An 18097-nucleotide genomic window follows, 5' to 3' on the forward strand; every position below is an offset into this window, starting at 1 on the left:
AAAATCTGCCATATAAGGCAGTCAGTCCTTAAAGGTATGTTGTATAGCATATGAAAATTGCATGACTCCCAGGAGATAGTTGGTTAATAATGCACAGATTGTAATGTGTTTGGTGATAGTTCCTTAAAGAGGCACTATAAGGATGTTAATCTTGAAGATATTTATTCATCATCTGTTTAACCTTCATTTGATACGGAGCCTGATATCTCATATTGTTCTATATGACTTGCTTTCTCATTAGTATTTTACTAGTTTGAGCACACTGTAAGAGGATGGGTGACATTCACCAAGGTCCACATAATGCACATAGCCCCACAGCCTGAGTCAGCTGACATGTTTTATTGCAATATAGACATACCCTACCTGTCTGAAAGTTCCTGCTTTGACTGTTTCTTCTCCTTCCAGCTGGACACTCTGACTTGTTCCTCTCTGCAGTTTTCCTCCAAGGCCAAACTGTGTATAGGGGGAAGCACCCTCTGGGTCCTACTGCCCTAGAATGAAAGGTATCCTCCCTGCACAGTTCTAAGACCAGAGGCATGCTGGGGGGGTGTAACCTATTTTGTGCTTTGTAACTTACCATCCAGCATACACCTTAGTTTTACAGACACTAAATATATATGACAAAGAATAGAGAATAGTTATACCTGTTAATATCAACTTAAGGTTTCAGAGTAGCAGCTGTGTTAGTCTGTATCCGCAAAAAGAACAGGAGTACTTGTGGCACCTTAGAGACTAACAAATTCATTTGAGCATAAGCTTTCATGGGCTACAGCCCACTTCATTGAATGCATAGACTGGAACATACAGCAAGAAGATATTTATACATACAGAGAACATGAAAAGGTGGAAGTAGCCATACCAACTGTAAGAGGCCAATCAATTGAGATGAGCTATCAGCAGCAGGAGAAAAAAAACTTTTGAATTGATAATCAAGATGACCCATAGAAGATGTGAGGATACTTAACATAGGGAAATAGATTAAATTAGTGTAATGGCTCAACCATTCCCAGTCTTTGTTCAAACCTAAATTAATTGTATCTAATTTGCATATTAATTCAAGTTCAGCAGTCCCTCTTTGGAGTCTGTTTTTGAAGTTTTTTTGTTGTAAAATTGCCACCTTCAAGTCTGTCACTGAGTGGTTAGAGAGGTTGAAGTGTTCTCCTACTGGTTTTTGAAAGTTATGATTCCGCTTGTCAGATTTGTGTCCATTTATTCTTTTGTATAGAGACTGTCCAGTTTGGCCAATGTATATGGCAGAAGGGCATTTCTGGCACATAGAATCATAGAACTTAAGATCAGAAGGGACCATTATGATCATCTAGTCTGACCTCCCGCAAAATGCAGGCCACAAAAGCTGACCCACCCACTCTTGAAATAATTCTCTCCCTTGACTCAGCTGTTGCAGTCCCCAAATCCTGGTTTAAAGACTTCAAGTAGCAGGTAATCGTCCAGCAAGCGACCCCTGCCCCATGCTGCGGAGGAAGGCGAAAAACCTCCAGGACCACTGCCAATCTACCCTGGAGGAAAATTTCTTCCCGGCCCCAAATATGGCGATCAGCTGAACCCCGAGCATGTGGGCAAGACTCTCCAGCCAGACACTCGGGAAAAAGACTTTCAATATCCCAACATTGACCCTCGGTACTAATTACCAGTGGTGGCACGTTATTGACCTATTGACTAAATAGTGTTATCCTATCAAACCATTCCCTCCATAAACTTATCAAGCTTAAACTTAAAGCCAGAGAGGTCCTTCGCCCCCACTGTTTCCCTCGGTAGGCTGTTCCAGAATTTCACTCCCCTGATGGTTAGAAACCTTTGTCTAATTTCAAGCCTAAACTTCCCAACTGCCAATTTATATCCATTTGTTCTCGTGTCCACATTAGTACTGAGCTGAAATAATTAGTCTCCCTCCCTGGTATTTATCCCTCTGATATATTTAAAGAGAGCAATCATATCTCCTCTCAACCTTCTTTTGGTTAAGGAAAACAAACCGAGATCCTCAAGTCTCTTTTCATACGACAGGCTTTCCATTCCTCGGATCATTCTAGTGGCCCTTCTTTGTACCCGTTCCAGTTTGAATTCATCCTTCTTAAACATGGGAGACCAAAACTGCACACAGTACTCCAAATGAGGTCTCACCAACGCCTTGTATAACGGAACTAGCACCTCCTTATCTCTACTAGAAATACCTCGCCTAATGCATCCCAAGACCACATTAGCTTTTTTAACGGCCACATCACATTGCCTACTCATAGTCATCCTGCGATCAACCAGGACTCCGAGGTCCTTCTCCTCTTCCGTTACTTCCAACTGGTGCGTCCCCAGCTTATAACTAAAATTCCTGTTAATCATCCCTAAATGCATATATCACATTGTAGATGTGCAGGTGAACGAGCCCCTGATGGCGTGGCTGATGTGGTTAGGTCCTATGATGGTGTCACTTGAATAGATATGTGGACAGTGTTAGCATCGGGCTTTGTGGCAAGGATAGGTTCCTGGGTTAGTGTTTATGTTGTATGGTATGCGGTTGTTGGTATTTACTTCAGGTTGGGGGGCTGTCTGTAAGCGAGGACTGGTCTGTCTCCCAAGACAACTTAAGTTTGCTGTCTATTTTAAGGCCATATATGGGCAGCTGGAACGTAACAATATATGTTGCTATTTTTCCTCCCAAATGATCCAAATCCATTTTATGGAAAGGAATCAATTCATCTTTCACTGAAATGCAGCTGTCTCTGGTGTGGAGTGGAATGATTGCTTATGTGTAACACCACACAACTATTTAAGACATAAATAAAAATATATTATACCTAGTTGTAACTGCAGGGAGGAATGTATGAAGTATTAGTCAGTTAGAGTTTGGGCAGATCAGGGCTTTACAACTGTTGTAAAACATGTCATGAGATTTTTCACAATTGAGAGTCAGTAGGACCTTGGTTTCTGTATTTCATCTGGAAGGCAGCATCTTCAACAGTATAGTGACTTAATTCCTCCGGTGGTGTTTTGGTTCAATACTGACTTCTTGTGGAGGAGCACTACATATTGAATATCTACCATTTCCTGAAGTATTCTAAGTTTCTCTGAGTGATCTGCTATATACACTATTTACAAACTAGACAAGTGATAGCATGTGAGCGCTGATATTGCAGCATAGGGTATTGTGGATGCAAACAATATGGGCCTGATTTTCAAAGATATGTGCAAGCATTTGCATGCACATAATTATATGTGTCTTATCTGTGCATGAAAGCACCATGATTGAGATTACAAATCTGGTATTTGCATATGTATTTGGCTGGTTAGGTGCCTAGCTTGCCATGAGTGCATGATCAGTGATGGTATTTAGAGACACAAATTAGGCATAGACGTCTTGGAAAATCTGGAATCATTCATCGCTAGAGAGCAGAGCAATATTAAAATAGTTCAGCTTTGATTTTTCGGGCACATCCTATGCTAATAAAAACCTTGGGGTTACCACTAATAAAGTCAGTATTTATTATGGAGGTGAAATCATAGCTGGCCCTTGCTCATCACCTTACATGATATCTGCCATTGCTGGTATTGGGTTTCAGTTGCAGTGGCAGCAGTTCAAAGGAACGTGCTGTATTGAAGGATTTTTGCTACTATTCAAGACATTCAGGAAGCCTATGTACCTTGCACTGTACTGCTTCCTACAGTGAAGGTTTTTGAGAATTTCATTAACAGCACACTTTGAGCTGTTTACACACATGGAAGAAGCTCAAGTTAGACAAACAAATGAAAAATAAATGAAAATGTCTAAAGCATTTCTGCACACAGTCATATTTCATGTCAAAACTTTCCATTAAGGGACACAATATTAAAAAAAACCCAGATTTCACTTAATTCATATTAGGCAGGCTTTTCTCATTGAGCATTCTCGTATCTACCAAATGTTTATTGCAGTGTTACAGTACTTATTGTTTTGATTTCTTGGTGGCAGGTATATGACCTGAAAATTTACTGTTTTGCATTTTGTGGTTATTTAAGTATGTACAATGTGAATGCAAAGTGGATATAGATCACTTCCAAATCAAAATGCCTCATTCGCTTGCACCAGTGGCAGCATTTTACTCCTACTTTATTCAGTCTTTTCCCAGATGTTGGCATGTAGATAAGGTGCAAGGCAGTATTGAATTGAGCCCATTATCTCATAACTAAACCACTTTTGTTTAACATTAGACTTAAAATTCCGTAGTCGACTTTCTACAACGATTGTGAGTGTGTTGCCTTGTTCTCAGGCACCATAATTGGTGGTAGTGACTCAGAAGAATTGTATCTGTTGCTAAAGAAGGGTGCTCTGGTCAGACTGCTGCACCACAACTTTTAGGGTGACCTGTTTTACAATAAAATGAACCCTAGTTCCCGTCCATATAGTGCTAAATATTTTTTTTTCAACAAATGGCTTATTTGCTGACAAATGTGGTTTTGGTCAATGCAAACTTATTTTTGAATTTACCATTAATTCTCTGAAAGGTATGGGCTAATTTATTTTTTCTAAGGCTTAGATGCTAGTCACAAAATTTGATGTTTTTATAACTTCTTCTAGCCCCGTGGTTAGGGCACTCCTCGAGGATATGGGAGACCCAGGTTCAAAAACCTTCTCTGCCTGCTGTAGCGGCAGGGGTCAAACAAACGTGTTTAATTTAATCCAAATTGCTCTTTTTTGATTCATCCAGGCTTTTCACAATTTTTTGATTCAGTTCAACCTGAACTGATTTTTTTTCCTTTTCCTTTATTTATTATATTTTTTTAGAACTGTCAGAAAATTGAAAAATGAGTTATTCTCTCAGCTATAAATGCATATTAGGAGACAGGGTCTCACCTAGGTAAATCCTGTGATTAGGATGTAGATTAGAGGTCATATTACATAAACAGAACAGAGGACTGGATAATTGTAACAATGTACATGAAAGAAATAGTTGCACTCTTTTTGCCAGGCAGAAAAAGGGAAAAGTGCTCCTGATGACAGCCGCTACAAAAATAGTGAGTAGCTGTGTCAAGGCTATCAGACCTTAGGAGCCATATATAGTAAGGTGGCTGCACCCTTGCCAAGGGTGCTAATATAATGCTTGCCAATTTTCCTGGTTGTTTCCGCCCAGCATTGCATCAGTCTAATCTAGATTAACCAACTCAGTTTCATATAATCTCCAAACACTTGCAGGCACTGCATCATTCATTCCATTGCTCAAGCATACTTAGGTGTGTTAGACTGCAAAAATTAATCCTGTACCTATAATCATCTTTGACTTAGTTGCTTGGCTGAGTCACTCAGTATGTACCTCCTGTAAAACATACTATCATGGTGCTTCCATTACTGTTGGAAGAGTTAGTCCTTATGAACTGATACAAAAAGGAGGCTATTTAAAACATAGATACAGAGCCTAATGAGACCCATGTTTTATATTTGTGTCAGACTGGGAAGTTGACATTGCAGGACTCCATTAAATAGTTATGGCTGTGATATAAGAGTGAGCCTTGAACAGGTATGGGACTGAAATTGTTGGGAAAAGAAGCCTGGGATGATCAGCAAACCTGAATGAATTTGTGGTTACATTTGGAAAGTCCGACTGAACTCCACTGAACTAAACCTCTGAGTATCTTGAAATTCATCCATTACTAGTCAGATAATAAATTCTTATTGCCTCTTTTCTGAAAATATCCTTGTTTCATGAGTAGTTCAATCTTAGGATTCCCCGTCCTATTAAATATAAAATCATGCAAACACAAAACTCAATCATTTTTCAGTTAATATTGATGATCTAAAATTAAGGAAGGAGAGAAGAAAAGCATTGGAACAGTCCTTTTTTTTCCAGAATAAATTGTTTTTGGACTATTGATATCAGATGTATATCAATGCGTTGATGAAACCTGACACAAAATGTCAAATGCTGTAATGCACCAAGGGGGACATGAAAAAAACAAAACATGCCTCTTGTTGAAAAATTGAGGGTGAAGCTAAGATGAAGTTTCCTATCTCACTGGGCTTCTGACATTTATTTAATCTGAAAGTGTGAAGTCAAAATTACAGTATAATAACTCTTTGATTTTTCACATTCTAATGTCATTATGAGAGAGATGTTGCACTTTATTCATATGCTTCCTACTGTAACATTAGTAGAGGATATTAGGCGGCAGATTAATTATATCATAACTCACTCTACACTGGGATAAAATCAATGAGGAGTCCGGTGGCACCTTAAAGACTAACAGATTTATTTGGGCATAAGCTTTCATGGGTAAAAAACCCACTTCTTCAGACGCATGAAGACATTGGGATGCCATCACAGCCACAGAATTGACAGGGAAATTGTGTCACAGCTCTTTTCTGCCTATTATACATTAGGATATGATGTCAGGAAACCGATAAGTTACATTTGAACGGTATTTAGGAAAAACAAGCTGCTGGATATGAAATCAGATTGCTTTGCATAGCTCTGCCACTAAGAAAACTCAGTGGCCATATTTTAGAAAGAAATTGACATCAAAATATTTCCATATTTTAATACCTTTTTTGTGCATTGTCAAAAAAATTCTAATGAAGAGTTATTACTATATAATATAGAAAGTATTTTTGCAACAGATAACATTACATTAATAGAATATTTAACGTAGGCAGGCTAATGGCTCATTAGTTGTGGGGTGTTTTTTTATTGTTGTGAATAGTTCTGTTTATAATTGACATTGGCCACTTATATTCTGTGTGCATATTTTATGCACAGTGTATATACCTGTATAGAAATTCATCAGTGTTGCATATTCTTTTTCAGATTTCATCATTTTGCCTTTTAGAAAACATTGAGCTGTAGTGTGTGGATAAAATGTAATTTCCTCTGAACACAGTAATTTGGTTACGGGTTTATTTTAATAAAATCACTCAGTTTATATATACTTTTAATACTTTGCATGCTGTATATATGCCCAAGGGGCTTCCACTGGTCTCTATCAATAAATGTTCTCTCTATTTCTTTTGTCTCGCTGTGTGTGTGTGTGCACGCACACCCTTAGGGATCAGATTTCTATCTAAGAAAACATGCTGCCAATAGGGTCAAATTGTATAATTTATGGGTTAAAAACCACTTTGTCAATATCAGCATCTTGGTACCAAACTTTTTTTTTCTCCCTCTGACAGTCTACACCTTGGCAGAGCAGCAAGAACTTTGATGAACCTGTAGAACTTCTGCTGAGAGTTATACCCCTGAGGTTATCTGAGTGATACTAGCAGAGGCTGATTGCTTTCCTCTCTCCATGCCATTTACATATCAGAGGGATTTTTTCTACATGCATCTGAGCTCTAGATAAATTTTGATACAGCCTCAATCTCTCAGTGCCAACCCCATGCTCCTTTAATACTGTTGGGAACTGTGAACTGGCAATAATTTGGAATTGAAAAGATGGAAAATGTATGGTAATTTAATCTCAGATTTTTTTTAAATTTATGAGATTATAGTGATACCATTTCCGATGCAAAGTTTTTAGTATTTTTCAATTTAAAAACAAAACCACCATGTGAATTAACTAATACAATTTAATCATTTCTGCCATGGCAATCTTCAGTTTTACATATTCTTGCAATGCTTACCCTTTAGATATGGTACACAAATGAATTGGGTAATCACAACAAAGCCTTTTCTAGGCTCTTATCAGTATTTACACAGTCATTGCATATTTTAAATCAGAATGAAGTGGTTTGGGCTTTGACATATTAGTAAGCTGCACTGGAACTTTTTCATACACTGATTTGAGTGAAGATGTCCAAACCATCCTTTTTTGGGTAAAGAGCTATTACCATTTCCTCACTTTCTGTTACTTTAAAATGCTATCACTTTGTTCCTCCTGCATTACTTTCTGTTGCGCTGATAATAGGTGATTTAGAAAGTCAGCCCCCCGCCAGCTCTGCAAGTCAAGGCAGAAAGTAATCATTCTTGTGATAACATAGTAATTTCTGTATGTAACTACCAGGAGGCATGGTTATTAATAACCAAGAGGTGTACATTTACAGTTGGCCATCAAAATATAGTAATATCCCCACTGACAAAACTTCATTAACTTATGGTTAGGGTAATAAATAAGAATACCTGGCACAAAAATAATCACATTAGAACTTTATAACATAAATTTAAAAACAAAATGTTTGAAAGGCAGGAAATTCAGAGTTATAGTGCCACAAACAACCTTAACTTTGCCCTTCTCTGTCCTTTATCCCTTAGCCTTTATATTCCAGATACACCCTTTAAGTCATACACTATGTATCTTTCACATTTCCAGGATGAAACACATACCCACACTGTACTGTCCTATTTAATACACACTACAATAGCCATCTATCCAGCGATATCTTCCTCCAGTTCATCTTTCTTTCTTTCTTTCTTTCAAAGGCAGCGGCAACACTTATTTCTTCCTCTCCAAGGGAATGATGCAAATGGGTAGACTTCTGTTCCTGTCAATGAATGTTGGATTGATCCTCTTATGCATACCAAAGATCTTTGCAATCTCCACTCAACCGTTGCATAACCACCAAGAGACTACAGTATTTTAATATCTCACTTCTGCATCCAGACAACAAACATGGTCCCCAACAATAATTCTGCTAGGACCCAGGACACTTGGTATTCTGTTCCTCAATTGGATAAGTGCAATTCTTAAAACATTTTTTCCCAGGATGAATACTTGCAAATTTAAAATTTACTTTCCACAAATATTAAGCTAACATTAATTTACATTAGCTGTTTCTGAAATTATTCCTGCCAATAAAGTAACTTACTAAAATATTTGCAGAAAATTAACACAAAAGGGCATGAGGATTGTTTGAAACAAATTCATTTATTTTATTTTTTGTTTTTTAAAAATACTTTGAATTATTTGCCAAGCTTTTATGAAAATCAACATTAGAAGACTTTGATAATTTAACTTTGTATTGTTTTTACATATGTGAGTTACAGTTTTGAGTATTTTTTGTCATAGAATTCAATGAAAATCAGCAAACAGGAAATTGAAAGTTAATGCTTACCTACTCCTTACAATGATTTGAAAAAACATTTTCTTTTCCATGTGTTGATTTTTAATGTTTGTTCAAATAACCTTTAAATAAGTCAGTAGCATCAGTATTAGTAGTATTGGTATTAATATTTCATTATCATGTTATTATATTTGTAATCTAAATAGCACCTAGCCCTAATCAAAATCAGGGCTCAGTTGTGCTAGGTGCCATACAAACACATAATAAAAGATGGCCCCTCCCACAAAATATCTTACAGTATAAATAGACAAGATAGAAAATCAAATTATGGCTGCCCCACTGCATGGGTGTGCCAAAGGGTGCAATGGAAGATAATGCAGGGAGATGTTTTCTCCCCTCCAGCAGACTTACATGTCTGTAATGGGGAACACAACAGGGGTTGGCTTTTGACAGTGCTTGCAATTTAAAGGGGAGCAGACCAGGGACACGGACCTGCCTCTCCAGAGCACTAGACAACACCTGGGGGATCACTGGATACATCTTAGCAAAGATAACCACATCCCACTGCACACCATTTCTGTCCCACTCCTGGCACTACGCCTTGGTTGCAGGGCCGGTGCAACCACTAGGCAAACAAGGCAGCCACCTAGTGCACACAATGTCTGGGAGGCTCACCCAGCCCTGTCTAAATGTGTAACCCTCTTTCCGCCAATGTGCAAGGGGGCTCTATGGCTTTGATCAGCATCCCCTGGCCGGGAAGTGATGTCATTCCTCCTTTGGCTTCCGGGGGCACTGCACTGCTCCCTGCTGCTCTGGCTTTGCCCAGGGCTCCCGCCCCTGCTCAGCCCCACCCCCACTCCCCTGAACTCTGCAGCAGGGCCAGGCCTGCACTCATCAGCGGGGGGAAGTGCAGAGACCCAGCCCCAGCCGCGCCGCCGGTGACTGCTTGGGGGATGGTTACCCCCTGTCCCCCAAGCCAGCTCCGCCCCCCCAGAGGCCTGCCCCCCCCATGGAAGCCTGGGGTGCCCCCGCCTGCCCCACAGAGGGTGGGGGCACCATGGCCCCTCCCTTCATGGGGGAAGGAGCTGCGTAGGGCACCAGAATATCTAGAGATGGTCCTGTTACCTGCCACCCTGCCCGCATCCAGCCCCTGCCTCAACCCCTGCCCTGCCCGCAGCCAGCCCCACACCCCCTGCCCGCAGCCAGCCAGCCCCACAACCTCTGCCCTGACCTGCCCGCAGCCAGCCCCACACCCCCTGTCTCCAGCCAGCCCCACACCCCCTGCCCGCAGCCAGCCAGCCCCACACCCCCTGCCCTGCCCGCAGCCAGCCCCACACCTCTGTCTGCAACCAGCCAGCCCCACACCCCTGCCCTGCCCGCAGCCAGCCCCACACCCCCTGTCTCCAGCCAGCCCCACACCCTCTGCCCTGCCCAGCCCGCAGCCAGCCCCACACCCCCTGCCCACAGCCAGCCAGCCCCACAACCCCTGCCCTGCCCGCAGCCAGCCCCACACCCTGTCTCCAGCTAGCCCCTCACTCCCCGTCTCCAGCCAGCCCCTGCCGCACCCCTCTGCCTGAAGCCAGCTAGCTCCACAGCCCCTGTCTCCAGCCAATCCCTGCCGCACCCCTTGCCCAAAGCCAGCCAGCCCCACACCCTGTCAGGTTATTCATTTATTTTCATTAAATATGTAAACTAAATAATGAAAATAATAAATTTTCAAGCTGAATGTGTATTAATTCTAATGAACAATGCCACATTATGCAGTATTCATTTTTGAAAGTTTATAAAGTGGGGGTGGGAGGCACAAAGTGGAAGTTGCAGCTAGGGCGCAAAATACCCTTGCACTGGCCCTGCTTGGTTGATATACCTGCTCTTCTCTTCGGCGTAATTCCACCTCTACACAAGCACACGGGACAATGATGCTTAAATAACACTCTTCATCAATAGAACTCAAAGTTCTTTATAATGATGAGTTAGCGTTATCCCAATTTTACAGTTGGTGAAACTCAGGTTCGGAGATGTTCAGGCCAATTTTTTTCAAAAGTGGCTTCTGATTTTGGCTGCTTTATTTTTTTTGGGTGCCCAGCTTGAGCTGCCTGGGGTCTGATTTTCAGAGGTGCTGAGCACCCACAACTCCATTTGAAATCAATAGGGGGCAGTAGGTACTGAAGCACAAGGTATCTCAGTTGGGCACCCGAAATGAAAAGCAAATATTTGAAAATTTGGGTCACTAACTCAGTCATAACCAGTCAGTGGCAGAGACCTGAGTAGGATCCCAGTCTTGTGTCTATTAGCTCTATCCACTGCACCCCAATTCGTCCTGCTCAAACCCATGATCTTCACTACTAAAAAAAAAAAAAATCACATGAATGAACAGAACTTCTCTTTTCAAAAGAGGGGTTTTGTGTGTGTGTGTGTGTGTGCATGTGTGTGTGTGAATGTTTATTACAGAAAATTATCTTGGGCTGTAACCTTTTTATGTCAAGCTGTTATCCAGAAGCCACTCTCTGGGGTGAGCATTTCTTTATTTTGAGAGAGTTATTGCTTCCTGTAATGTGCAAGTGAGCTTTAAGTGCCATTAGCAGGTGAAAAACATGAAGTGTAATCTTTTTAGATCTGAAATTTAGGGTTTTTACAGACAGATTTTTTGGCAAGTGCTGTTTGGACTGACAGATTAAGGGGTAGAACCTGCATGCCAGTGAGAAAAGTGAAACAAGTTATAAAGAGTGGATCTTTCCATTTTCACATCACTCTCTCCACATGGGTGTAATCTGCATTGGCAGCAATTTAATGTCCTTTTTACTCATTCTCACTCCCTCTCTTTGTTTCATGCACATATTAATTTGAAAGGTCATTATCAAAATTCACTCATCAAAAACAGCATAAAAAGAACAGGATGTACCATAAACTGAATGCTTGGTTAAGATTAGTAAAATATGTATTAAGAGAGGACATTGGTATGCCTGTGAGTGCTGAGTGGAAAATAGAAATCCTAGAAATAGAAATAGAAATCTCTAGGAATTGGAAACATTTATCACCTCACAAGATCGAGGTCCTAGTAGGATATGGCATATTGTATGGCAGTGTATTGGAAGAGCTGTCATAAGTCTTAACTTAAATTTGCATTTCTTTAATCTTGCTAGATTATGGAACAATATTAACATTTTAAATGTAGCCTTTGGTATATAATTTTTTTTAAATTGCTTTTTAAATAATGCACAGTATAGTTTGGATGGATCCAAAACCCTGCATTCTAGTGGGGGTCAGGTGTAGTTGTTTGTAGGGTTCCATTATTGAAGGGAGCATGGTGTCCAGGTAGTTGGTAATGGTGTGGGAGTATTCTGGAGAGAGCTTGATGGATGGGTGGTGGTGATTGAAATTGTGGTGGAAACCTAAGAGGTGGAAATCCAGGAACGTATCCAGGGGTACTCACCCTAAGGCATTCTTAGGGACCAAGCCTAAGGGAGAAACCTGCAATTTCTTCATAGGTACATGACTGAACAGTTCTGCTTCTCTATTGGCCTTTAATTATTGTACAATCTTTTTTTCATGATGATATGACCTAACCCTACTAAGGACTTAAAATTTTTGGGACATTACATGATTTCTTTCCCCCATGTATGGGATCCTAAACCCCCAAGTAAACCCTTACAGCTTGTCTGTCTTGTTAGGGCAATACCAAGGGAACAACATAACACCTCAAGCTTAAATGGAGAAAGTGTTTTTGTCCAGTGCCCCCTCTTTCCTGTTTCTGGACTCCCATACCCTGTTCCTGCACCAAAGGACCTACAGGGGAGCACCCAAACTACTTCCCAATTTGTAACCATACTGCAGCCTCCCCTGACTACTATAGCAATGGTGGGCTATATGGGCACCAAAGCACAATTCGTAAGTAGGTACAAAATGTACAAAGTGTAACATTCACTTACTTGAGGAGGCCAGCAAAAGGCCTATACATCATTTAAAAACTAATTTTAGGTACTAAATGGTGGGTAGATTGTATGCAGGTCCTCTGCACACAGGTGAATTTCACTTATAATGAGACATGAACTACAAAAGTTTTTCTTCTCCTTTTGTAAGAATCTGGGAGAGATGAATAGTGAAAAAAAAAAGTGAAAGAAGTAATAATGCAGGAGACTTCTACTAGGCACGCTACAATGGCATGATTTTACAGCCTGATATGAAAGCACACTGAAGTCAACAGAAGTCAGTCTTCCCATTGACTTCACAGGGCTTTGGATCAGACCTGTAATGAGGAAAAAGACAGACCAGAAAAGTAGCACATTTTAACATATTGTAGATGCCAGATATTGTGCCCCATTTTAACAAACTTTTATTTAAAAAGTGAAACAAGCCTTTAGAAGCTTTGCTTTTTATTTGAGACTAGGAACTGTTTTACGTAACCAGTCTTTCTTCAGAAATACAGAAATTCTGCAGTTAGTCAATATCTTTTCTTTCTGTAACATAGTTGTATGCTTATCCTATGAAAATTACAGAAGACTTACTTGAGTCTTTTTATAATACCTGTCCTCCTATAGCCACCTGATAGATCACTTAACCATAACCCTTCCCACGCATGTAATACAATGGCAGTGCGAGAGGTCATATATGGCTGTTGGAAATGTCAGCACATAATTCCTAGAATTCATATTTATTGTTTTGTCAAAAGCAAGGAGCTTTTTGTGGTGGATCTCTAACAGTTGTTTCACATGAAGAAAAAAGTCGTGATTCTGAACTCACTTACACTAGTTTTATCCCACTGTAAGTCCCTAGTGACTTAAATATAATTCTGATTTACACTGGTATGAGATCTGAATCAGGCTAAAAGACACTAGCCTACTTATTCATCTTCACAGATACAGTACTTCAACTATATTTGTTTTCATAATGCTATAATTAGAGTTGCAAAATTCAGATCTGGATTTAATTTTCCCCAAAGCTTTTTGAGTGGGGAGAAGGAGTTGAAACCTAGTCTTGATTTGAGCTCATCTATAATTTGAAATATTTCTTTTTGCTCTTGCCTTGTATAACATTAAATATGTATCTCTTTTATAAAGTACATCTTATTTATAGATATTAAAGTGTTTTACAAAAAAAGGTAAGTATTATTATTCACATTTACACTTGGAGAAATGGAGGCACAAGGATTAAGTTACTTGCCTAAGGTCACACAGAAGTCAGCAGCAGAGCCAAAAAGAGACCCCAGCTCTTTTGGAATTAAAGTGGGCCCAAGCCTGGAAATTTGGATTCAGATTTTGAGAGCGTCCCCAACTTTCCAAGTGTTCCAATCTATGGTTTTGTTTCAGCCCATTACAAAATTAGAGGCTGTTTGCAGACTTTGTGTGTTTATGGTTTTGATTCAGGCACATCTCTAACCAAAATATTTTTTTATGGTTATGAATGTATATGTACTGTACTAACCTGTTTCCCCTGACTGTGAGTTACTGTAAACTGAAAGTGCTGTATTGAATGCACTGCTCATAGCAATTTACCCTGTTTGATGATTTTTTTAAAAAAAAGTCGTCTCCTGGGAGAGTTATCAAATTAAGGGGCATAGATGCAGTTTATATAACTCAAGCTTTCATTATGAATTCCCATCAGCAGTCTCCAAAGCTATCCTCATTTACTCTTCTAAGTGTTTCTAAATCCTCTAAAAATGATTGTTTCCCTAGTCGCTAACAATGCTCCCTGCAATGTTTCTTTGACTGCCAGTATTGCTGATTGATTTATTTTGTTTGGAAACCTTCCTTCTTGTACCAATTTTATTTCACTATAGTAATTTTGGTGAAAAATAATATTTTGTTTACTATTGGCATTTTAAGCCACCAAACACTTCAGGCTGCAGTTAGTTTTAAAGGAAAATAGATCCCTTTCTTTTTCTCTCATGCATTGAGGTTTTGCCTAGAGGAGAAATCCTCTGTGTTCTTGAGTCTTTTGTTATTATGTAAAGTACTTACCATCCTGATTTTACAGAGGTGATTCTTTTACCTTTTCTTTAATTAAAATTCTTCTTTTAAGAACCTGATTGATTTTTCATTGTTCTTAAGATGGAAAGGGTCTGTGTTCACCTGTAGCAATTGGTGAGGATGTTATTCTTAAGCCTCCCCAGGAAAGGGGGTGTAGGGGCTTGAGGGGATATTTGGGGAAGGTAGGGCTCCAAGTGGCCCTCCCTGAATGTTTGTTTAAATCACTTGGTGGTGGTAGCATACTGTTCAAGGTGGAAGTTGTGCCTTGGGAAAGTTTTTAACCTAAACTGGTAAAAATAAGCTTAGGGGAACTTTCATGCGGGTCCCCACATCTGTACCCCAGAGTTCAGGGAGGGGTAGCACCTCTGGTGTAGGGGCATGTCGTGTCCTTTCAGGGCAGCTCGTCCACCTTTGGTCCCCACCTGTCACTCAGCTCTCACCTGTGGCTCCCTGTAGCTGTAGCATGCGCAGCGGCCACACCCTGGGCAACAGCTTCGACAGGCTGGCTAAACCAGGTTGAGGGTAGCCGTTGGGCTTAGACCTCCGGTGAGATAGGGCTTTGTCTATCCCGAGCATGTGAAGACAGACTCCGGCGGATTGAGCGGATGAGACCTTCTAGAATAGGACCAACGGTCATGAAGGCGGTTTCTGCAAGCGGTGTGGTACGCTAAGAGCACGGCAAGACGCGAAAGATGCCCTGGTCAACCACTGCGCCCAGCCCATCTCCAACCGTCTCGACTCTTGTCCTGCCATTGGAGCAAGATGGGATCTGGGAAGAGAGAGTGAGGCTGACTATGCGCACCTCTCCCTCACTTTAATCCAATCCACGCGCAAGTCTTGACATCTCCTAACTTCCGTAAATTTCAAAGTCCTGTGGCGATGGGCGAGCGACGAAGCAGCAGGTGTGGATACACTGGGAGCTGTAGCCGCGGACCTGCACACAGGCGGCTCAGGTCTAATGGTCGTCTTCTTGCTGATCGAAGCAACAGCTGGATTCGGCGTCTACCTGAGTGACTGAGCAGCCCGTTTTAGGACCACACTGCTCACCTCCGTAGCAAGAGGAAGGGGCTAGAAAAGGTGCCCTAAACATTGTTTGCTTCACAGAACCCTGGCCAGCTTACCGCGGCTGGAGGGGATCCCATCTTATGCGGTCGAACAACAAAACTTCAAATAACAAACCGCAAGGTGACACCACTCATTATTGGCACATGGAATGTACGCACGCTTCAAGATAACCCCTCAGCAGATCGACCAGAAAGAAGAACAGCCCTGGTCGCTAGAGAGCTCGCAAGATTTAACATCGATATTGCAGCCTTGTGTGAAACTCGTCTAGCCAACGAAGGTCAGCTCACAGAAATAGGGGGTCAGCTCACAGAAACACATTCTTCTGGTGTGGACGTAGCAGTGACGAACGTCGTGAATCTGGAGTTGGCTTTGCGGTTAAGAATCAACTTGTCCACAAATTTGCCAGTCTTCCCAAGGGTGTGAACGACCGACTCATGACGCTGCATCTTCCACTACCGAGAGGAAAGCAAGCTATACTAATCAGCGCTTACGCACCCACAATGACGAATCCGGATGAAGTAAAGGACAAGTTTTATGAAGATCTTGATGCCCTACTCTCATCTGTGAAGCGTACCGACAGGCTGATTCTACTTGGCGATTTTAACGCGAGAGTAGGATCTGATCACTCTGCCTGGGATGGCGTCATTGGAAAAAATGGAATCGGCAAATGTAACAGCAATGGCCTACTACTCCTGAAGACATGTGTGGCTCATGATCTGATCATTACCAATACCATCTTCCGCCTGCCCACTCGCAAAAAGACGTCCTGGATGCATCCACGCTCCAAGCACTGGCATCTCATTGATTATGTCATCGTGCGGAGGAAAGACAGACAGGATGTAAGGGTGACTAAGGCCATGCCGAGTGCTGACTGTTGGACTGATCATAGACTCATCATCTCTAAATTAAGCCTTTACATCAGGCCAAAGAGACGTCCGCAGGGAAACAGAGCTGTGGTGAAAAAGATTAACGTCAGTAAACTGAGGAACCCCAATACAGCAGCTTTACTAGCAGAAGATCTTGACAACTAACTCTTAGAGCTGCAATTAGAGGAAAATGCTGAGAAGGACTGGGAACGCTTCCGGAATATTGTGCACTCTTCTGCACTAAAGGTTCTTGGACCCTCACACAGGAAACAGCAGGACTGGTTTGATGAAAACGATGAAGAGATCAAGGCCTTACTTGCTGAAAAGCACCGCCTTTACCGTGCTCATCAGAACGACCCGTCGTCATCAGCTAAGAAAAATGCCTATAACAACACTCGCAGGACCGTACAGAGCAAGCTTCGCAAGATGAAGGACTCCTGGTTGAGTGCCAAGGCAGGTGAAATCCAGATGTTTGCTGATAGAAACGATGCCAAACGGTTCTATGAAGCCATCAGATCCTTGTACGGCCCTCGGCCCTCAGGGAGCTCTCCTTTACTGGATTTAGATGGTGTAACTCTCATTACTGAGAAGACTCTGATTCTACAGCGTTGGGCTGAGCATTTTCAATCCGTACTGAACCGCCCATCTTCCATTAATAACGAGGCGATTGATAGAATGCCCCAGGCGGATATCAACCACAGTCTGGACGTCCCGCCATCAGAGACTGAAATCCTACAGGCCACTAGCCAGCTGTCCAATGGCAAGGCCTCAGGATCTGATGCGATCCCAGCAGAAGTTTATAAGGCTGGTGGTGCAGTGCTTGTTGACAAACTCACTCAACTGTTTCAGTCCTTTTGGAATCAAGGGTCTATCCCTCAGGAATTGAAAGACGCCTCCATTGTACACCTCTATAAGAGGAAAGGAAATCGAAAAGTCTGCGACAATCATAGAGGAATATCATTGCTTTCCAGCGCAGGCAAGATCTTTGCACGAGTGTTGCTGAATCGCCTGATTGACCACCTGGAACAGGGTCTATTACCCGAGACACAGTGCGGCTTTCGTAAAGAGCGTGGCACTGTGGACATGATCTTCGCAGTCCGACAGCTCCAAGAGAAGTGTCAAGAGCAGAATCGTGAACTGTACACCATCTTTGTGGATCTCACTAAGGCTTTTGACACTGTCAGTCGTGAAGGTCTGTGGCGTATCATGTCAAAGTTTGGGTGCCC

The 18097-nt window shown here is 41.5% G+C and overlaps 1 long non-coding RNA gene across 2 annotated transcripts in view; it reads left to right on the forward strand.

The window, feature by feature from the left end:
- LOC120398442 overlaps positions 1 to 18097 on the forward strand; it is a 114606-nt gene that overhangs the window by 86332 nt on the left and 10177 nt on the right. The window contains exon 2 of one of the 2 annotated variants that reach the window (XR_005594414.1): positions 406 to 503. The exons of the other annotated variant lie outside the window; for it this stretch is intronic. This is a non-coding gene — a long non-coding RNA (uncharacterized LOC120398442). The remainder of the gene's footprint in view (positions 1 to 405; positions 504 to 18097) is intronic. 2 annotated transcript variants of the gene reach the window in all.

This window comes from Mauremys reevesii, linkage group 2, assembly GCF_016161935.1.
Source record: "Mauremys reevesii isolate NIE-2019 linkage group 2, ASM1616193v1, whole genome shotgun sequence".
In the NCBI taxonomy this organism is placed as follows: Eukaryota; Metazoa; Chordata; order Testudines; family Geoemydidae; genus Mauremys; species Mauremys reevesii.